Consider the following 8,283-nt stretch of genomic DNA (forward strand, 5'->3'; position numbering starts at 1 on the left):
CTATGTGTCCCTGTGATGGACTTGCGACCTGTCCAGGGTGTAGCCCTCCACTCACACAGTGATTGCTGGACATAGGCACCGGCAACCCCTGTGACCCAAAATGGAAGAAGCGGGTAAAAGATAAAGGGTGGATTGATGAATAAAGCAAAAAGTTAAAGTGAGTATTTGCAACAGAAATGACAGGAAAACAGCTAAAACTAGATGTTTTTTGTTGTTGTTGTTTGCATGCATGTACCACGTCTATTTATGTTACTTTGCTGTGGTAGGTTTTTTGATGCCTCAAATCGTGCTCTGTCTAGGACACGGTGTGAGAGATCTTTTTTTTTAATACCGTCTCTCCTCATGTTTTCTTCCCTTTTCTCATCTAAGCAAAATATTGTTCTGAATAAGAATGAGGGCTACGCTTTCATAGTAGCAGCTTTGTGCACTCCGCCCATCTTTCGGACGACTGTACGTACATGTTCTTGTTGTATCTCAGTGCAATGATAATAAAGTTTATTCTGATTTTGATTCTGATTCATAACAACCAATACAATTCAGTTTTATGTGAGTTTTAGGTTGTTTTCACACCTGATAGTTCGGTAGACAGTTCGGTTGGGGACCAATATTCATAACATTTTGTTTACATTTGAGCTGGTGCGTTTGCATTCACACTGCACTGTGCAGTCGAGCCAACCTGTTGAACCAATCTGTTCCCCCACTCACCTGTGGTGGCGCTGCACCAAGAACTACTGAAAGAAATGACACAAAAACCTCTGAAGAAGACACTTCTTCTTCTTCTTCTGAAAATTAAAACAAAAATGGAGTGGCATCAAATTTTAGCAGTTTTAGGAGTTATATTTTGTCATTTTTCAACAATAGACTCAGCATGAGCGGAATATGAGGCATAAGACCATGGAGAAGGAACACAAGGCAAACTGTCGGCTCCATATGAGGTAAGAGAAATGTGTGTTTGTTTGCCCTACGCTGTAGTCCACTTCCTGCTTTGTGCCCGGTCTGCTTGCATTCACACTGTACTCGAACCACGCTAGAGTTTTCTTCTACTGGACTGAGACCTAGGTTTTTAAGCAGGCCAGAGTTCGCCTTTTTGTTCTGTGACAGAGTTCGATGGCGCGTTCACACCTCCCCAAACAAACCGGACTTCCTAGGCAAATGGGCTAGAGTTCGGGATAACAGGGCTGGTGTGAATGCACCCTGAAGAGCCGCTGCGGAGGGACCAAAAAGCCGCATGTGGCTCCAGAGTCGCAGGTTGCAGACCCCTGGTCTAGACTAAAGGTTAAAACATTTTTAAACTAGGACACCCATACATTTTTCCCATGCTTGTCTAACGTCATTTAGTCCTGAATACCACTGACACTGCATTTGAAACACTGATTTGTATTTAAAAAGTTCAATACACATTTACGTTGTACACTCTAGTCAACTTCAACAATTTTTGTCCACTGAGACAAAAAATATCTTGTTAATGTGCATTGAAAATGCACACTATTGTGATTCTGTTTCTCTTTTATAGTATTTGTGTGCATTAAAAATCCACACTTTTTTATTTTTATTTATTTTTTCTTAATAATTCCACCTCTTTTCTTATACCCATCAGGTCAGTGTGGGGGACTGGCGCAAATCTGGAGCAGACAAATGTATTAGCAATGATCCACCTGCTTCCTGACTCATTGTCTGATTTCCACACTGTGATAGAAAAAAAATCAAAATCTTACATCCAAACTACAACCTATTTTCTTACCCTCCTAATGTGTTAATTTTATCAAGTGCTGCCACTTATTTTTTTTATTTTTTTTACCATTTACTCATGTTCTGCCTCTACTCTGTTTCAGCAAAACATATTCAAGCAAAGACAAATCACTGTCTCTTTGACTGACCTACGTAACTAGCATGATTAAGAACGTGTGCATAGTGGCTGTTTCTGATATGGGCGATATAGGCAGCTGCCAGGGCTGCGCCCAGTGTGTGCATCAAGCCTCTGTCACAAAAAAAAACCCGATAATATTAAAATAAAAATGCAACTCTTCAAGAATTGTTGATCTCTGCTTGGCACACAGGTTACAACCTGGTTCAAAAAAGGTGAGCAAGATGTGAGCACAGGTTTGTATGTTATAGTTCTCCTTTGTCTCTGGTCACCTCAGTCGTAGTTTTGATTATGCAGCAAGTGAACCAACAGGGATGCTCAGAAGTCACTGACAAAAAATACCCAACCACGACTGCACCTGTTTTAAGTGAAGGCATAGCACAGTAGAGCTGACATTTCAAACCCGAACCTGGAGCCCGGCCCTGCCAGATTTAGATTAGGGCCAGGCAATAATAGTGTGCTTAATTTGCAGGCCGGGTCGGCGTTGGGCTTTTTATTGAGTCAGCGGACGCACACGGCTGACGATCCAAATATATGGCAACATGGCTTGCCATAAAATCACCTGCCACACGGGGCCATTTCACCGTGAGCTGACCGGCCTTGAAAGAGGTAAAAAGTTCAGCTAAGCTTCAGATGGACTACTGCCAGCGATCCATCAGTCCAAATGGATGTTCATTCAGCCGCTTCACTCCGTGGATACTCTCAGCCAACGACTCAAACAGGTGAGATCACAAAATATCCGACATGTCAGAACAGGGTCCACGTTTGAATAATGCAGAATGCAGGCAGAAGCAAGGATTTATTATGCTTTGACGGCTATGAAAGGACAAACACACCCTCAGCTCCGATCTTCTGCCCTCTTTACTCAGCCGCATGCACCCGCCGATCATTAATAACTAAGCAGTCAAAGCTTAATTAAAAATGTTTGGGGGTTTTGGGTTTGGACCTGTAATTACTGTTAATATGACGGGTCAGGTGGGGTTCGGAAATTATGGCTACAGGCTGGGGCTAGGTCGGGTTGGATTTTTTTAGCCCCGAATGCAACTCTGCAGCACAGGGAATCAGTTCTCACCTACGAATCAGAACAACCAAAGTTCAAATGCCATCTCAGTTATTTTAAACACTAAACAGTTTGGAAAAAAAATATGTGCTCATAGAAAACTCAACATCTTAAAACATTAAAATTATTAATCATATTTGTATTTTTGTCTTCCATCGTTTTTGAACTACCAAGAGCTTTTCATTCTTTCACAACCAGTCTGGAGTAGAAACATCCAGAGCCACCGTGCACAGGCGTTTGCAGGAAATGGGCTACAGGTGCCACATTCCCCAGGTCAAACCACCTTTGAACCAGAAACAGTGGCAGAAGCGCCTGACCTGGGCTACAGAGAAGCAGCACTGGACTGTTGCTCAATGGTCCAAAGTACTTTTTTCGGATGAAAGCAAATGTTGCATGTCATTTGGAAATCAAGGTGCCAGAGTCTGGAGGAAGACTGGGGAGAAGGAAATGCCAAAATGCCAGAAGTCCAATGTGAAGCACCCACAGTCAGTGATGGTCTGGGATGCCATGTCAGTAGCTGGTGTTGGTCCACTGTGTTTTATCAAGGGCAGGGTCAATGCAGCTAGCTATCAGGAGATTTTGGAGCACTTCATGCTTCCATCTGCTGAAAAGCTTTATGGAGATGAAGATTTAATTTTACAGCACGACCTGGCACCTGCTCACAGTGCCAAAACCACTGGTAAATGGTTTACTGACCATGGTATTACTGTGCTCAATTGGAATACCAACACTCCTGACCTGAACCCCATAGAGAACCTGTGGGATATTGTGAAGAGAAAGTTGAGAGACGCAAGACCCAACACTCTGGATGAGCTTAAGGCCACTATCGAAGCATCCTGGGCCTCCATAACACCTCAGCAGTGCCACAGGCTGATTGCCTCCATGCCACGCCGCATTGAAGCAGTCATTCATGCAAAAGGATTCCCGACCAAGTATTGAGTGCATAACTGAACATGATTATTTGAAGGTTGGCGTTTTTTGTATTAAAAACACTTGTCTTTCATTGGTGGGATGAAATATGCTATTTTTTTGGGACAGGCATTTTGGGTTTTCATGAGCTGTATGCCATAATCATCAGTATTAAAACAATTAAAGACCTGAAATATTTCAGTTGGTGTGCAATGAATCTGAAATATATGAACGTTTCATTTTTATCATTACATTATGGAAAATAATTACCTTTATCACAATATGCTAATCTTTTGAGAAAGACCTGTAGATACTATATAAAATTACACTCTTTAGGGTGACTGTAACAAACACATGGAAACCCTGAGAGGAGTGTTAATGATGACCATCTTTAGTTTGACATATGTAATTTATCCATAGTATTGATTAGAAAATGTGAAACAGCATAAAGGTTAGTTTTAAAAAGTTAGTCTTTACATATATTAGCATAAACACATTTTGCATTGAAGCAGGGAAATAAAAAAAAATGCCTTTTGTAGCTAAGATACACTACAACCAAAGTTTACAATAGTTAGCTAATTAAATGCAGTCCAAAAGTCCTGATATGCTAAAGTTGAGTAATCAATTAGTTAATTACATTCAAAATTTAAAAAAAAAGGTGAGATTCCAGAAAAGAAATTGCAGCTGATATTGACCTAAATTACCTTTGCATAACTGCAATAATAATAATAATGTCGTAATAATGTTAGTGGAGCATGATAAAGAGAGGAAATACAGAGTTCAGCAGAGAATAATGAAAACACAAACAACATGTCTAGAATGAACAATTATTTGTAAAATCTGTATTTTAAAAGAGTTGATAATTCAACTAATGTCATAGTTCATGTTAGCTGTTTATGAATCGAGCCAACTTCTCAGTTCATAGGAATACAGCCTGTTTTATTACTGATTAAAGATTCAAAGTGGTGTTGCTACTCAAGACAAATAGTCACACTCATGTGATGTTATTTACTTCTGCAGAGAAAAAAAAACAACTTCATGGTTTCATAGTTAAAATGTCACTCTGAGACACATTATAATGCACCTTTAGATGGATGAAATTGTCAATAGATAAACTGTAATGAAGTCATAAGAACATCCTTCTGTCACTCTGTATACAAATGTAGGTCTTTTTCTAGGTATTCACCTTTTTTCTGTACATTCAGTTGCTCTGTTCAAAATTAAATTAGTTTAGTTACACCATATCTATGTCTCATAGATTTTCTGCCTTAGCAGCACTTCAGAATTGCATTGAATTTAAGTTGTTCCTTGGCAAATCTGGGGAGTAGGTTTTTATTTTATTTATTTATTTATTTTTCCTAATCCATACACACCACCTCTTCTGAAAGTAATCTAAAATAATAATTGAATTTAGAAACTTGCACAAAATCATAAATGCTAAACATCTTGAAGTAAACAAGACATTTATCAACGTGTCCTGATGCATGCTTGCTCAATTTTGTCAAAATTCTCTACAGTTTTGAAAGAGATCTGATTGCTAACTGTAGCCAATTAGCTTGTGCTGCTTTTACCAAAGGTCTTGATTAAAAAGTACTATAGAACTAAATGTTTAGAAGTGTTAAACTGTCAAAAAACAAAACAGACTTTTCTCATCAGTACCGTATTTTCTGCTGTACAAGTCGCACCACCATATAAGTTGCATCAGTCCAAATATGTCTAATAAAGTGGAAAAATCCATAAATACATGGCTTCGCCGTATACGCCACATCTATTATGCGTCATCGCTGACACATCGCGTTTGTTTCGTGTCACCGCTGACAACCCAGAAATGTGGGCCAAACCCGGAAAGGTGGGCTGGTGTTATGCCAAAAATCAATTGGCTCCCAAATGGTGGCCGCGGGAGTGTGCACGGGAGGATTTTAACAAGAATTTGCTTAACACTTAAAACCAATTATTTCTTTGCACGAAAATATAGTAAAGATGTGTCGCAGTCTAACTTTTTCTTAATAAATGCACTTTGACGATCAAATCAGCTGTATTTCAAAAGCCGATTTGCGACTGCATTAACTCGCAGAGGGACGACTCGCTGTGCATTTCTTCAAAATTCAACAAGATAAGCACCCAAAACAAATATTTGTTTGCTCAACATTATAGTAAAGGTGTGTCTCAGTTGAACTTTTATTTAATAAATGCACTTGAATGGTCAAATTAGCTGCATTTTGCCGGGGCGGCACAGTGAAATGAAGCTGACTTGACGGTAGTTTCAAGCGAGCAGAACGAAGGTGGCAGGCTATGGCAAGCCAACTGTGTCATTAATAGCCACTTTTTACCTATTGTATGACACAATGGCATGCCATACTAATCGAGTGCCATCTAGAGGCTGAAAATGGTAGTGTTCAATATTTTCAGTCAGAATTAATGAAAACGGTAATATCTTAGCCAAAAATTGGTTTATAAATATAGGGGAAAATCCATAAATACATTGCATCGGCATATAAGTATGGCATGCAAATTATGCAAAAAATGTGATTTATATGCCGAAAAATATGGTAATCTTTCACACAATCATATTCTGTACATTTCCATTAGAGCACAGCTTCTGAAGCTGGAATCAGTACATCAAAGAATTTATGAAATTTAAAACATCTACTTTTTCCTTGATTGTTAAGTCTATGTATAATTAGCCCATGTAACAATATTAGCCATTTGGAAACATGTCTTTTTTATACATAGTACAGTTTACACAAGTGAGAATGCCACTGTGTAACAATACTCCAATGGTATTTGTTTTTACGCTTATGTAATACTTTTGATCTTAGGTTATCTATGCTGTTTTGTTATACCAGTTTTATTCAATCTGCCTGACATTTTAACTGAATACATTAAACAACAAATAACAGCATTTTGTTCCAGTTCCCTTCTGACAAGCAAGAAATTGCGATAATTGTATTGTTCTAAAAGGCTATTTGTGTCTAATGTTAACAAGCAAACACAATGCATTAAGCCTGGGATGTAAGTAATGTGCACTTAGACTTAAAGGCTCGTCCAGTCTATATGGCCGGCATTGTTTAATGTGCAGCAATAACACTGTTAGGCTGCTACTTCTCATTGCCTCTCTTTATCCCCCATTTTTCTCCCCATTGTCACTCTGCATCTTCTAAACAGTGTACTGGTGTACGAGATGAAAGATGCTGCTGAGAGCAATTTGTTTCCTACAATTCTGCCTCTGTATATGTGTTTGTATAAAGCAAAAACACAAAAAATGCTTCATAATCAGCTGACATGTTTCAGTGGTACTTGATACCTTTTACCCCTGTCTAAGAAAATATGAAAGCACCTTTGGATTCAAGAGTAAAACTGAACACTATGAGTGTAAACGCAGACTTGGCCTCCAGTAAGCACCCACAACCTGAGTAAATGACCGTGAGGGCTGCAGCATGGCAGAATGAAGTGTGTTCATTTCCTTATTTATTGACTCACTTGCTTTACTCAGAGTGTTTGAAATTAATAACAGCCAGCAGAAATCAGACAGAGGAATGAAAATCAGCACTTTCCCTGCAGTGAAGCCATTCATCAAGCTAACGAGGAGGAGAATAAAGCCGAGGAGGAGAGGAGTGGAAAAGTGACGTTTGGAGAGGGAGCGGAAAGAAGGAGGGAAGCAGGTGCAGCACGAGGAGGCGGGAGGGAAGGAGGGAAGGGGGTAGGAAAAGTGACACTGGGAACAGAACCGGAGCAGAGGGAACGTGAAGGAAGCAAAGTTTAGTTAGGACGAGAAGCATTTGGAGGATGGAAAAACAGACCAGTGTGGAGGAGCTATGTGGCATGTTTGTTAAGAGGCCTAGATGTACAACAAAACATGTTTAATATGTAATTACACACACATATATATATATATATATATATATATATATATATATATGGATGTTGGCACAGAGGTTAAAGTGAATTCATGATCAGTAAGTAGCCCGTTCAGGGGGGCTCAGGGTTCTACTCTGGGTCCATGAGCAAGGTTCTTAACTGCCTCCTTTGAATGGTGGGAATGGCCTATGAATCTCTCCTCCAACATGTTTCTGATGTCCAACAATGACTACCAAAATTTTAGTAGTCACAAAGTAGCTTGCAATGATGCAGAATGAGCATCATGAAGCTGCACTGTCCCAAATATTATTATTATTTTCACTGATGGGCTGTGATAAGTCTGCACTCATCTCAAAGACTTCACCATGGTGGCCATGGTTCGACGCTGCTCTGTCAACATAGTTTCCCCAGAGACCCAGCAGAATTGCACAACTAGAGCAGGACTGACTAAGCACTTGCCCACTCAGCCTGTCTTCTCGGATTGAAAACGTTGCACCATGCTGAGATCTCTGTGACATGGAAAATAATTAACAAAGTGGAACTCAGTCCAAATTAAGGCCAAACCCTATTTAATTTCACGTGGAAAAGAAGC

Source organism: Nematolebias whitei, chromosome 2 (genome assembly GCF_014905685.2).
Source record: "Nematolebias whitei isolate Nwh7 chromosome 2, NemWhi1, whole genome shotgun sequence".
Lineage (NCBI taxonomy): Eukaryota > Metazoa > Chordata > Actinopteri > Cyprinodontiformes > Rivulidae > Nematolebias > Nematolebias whitei.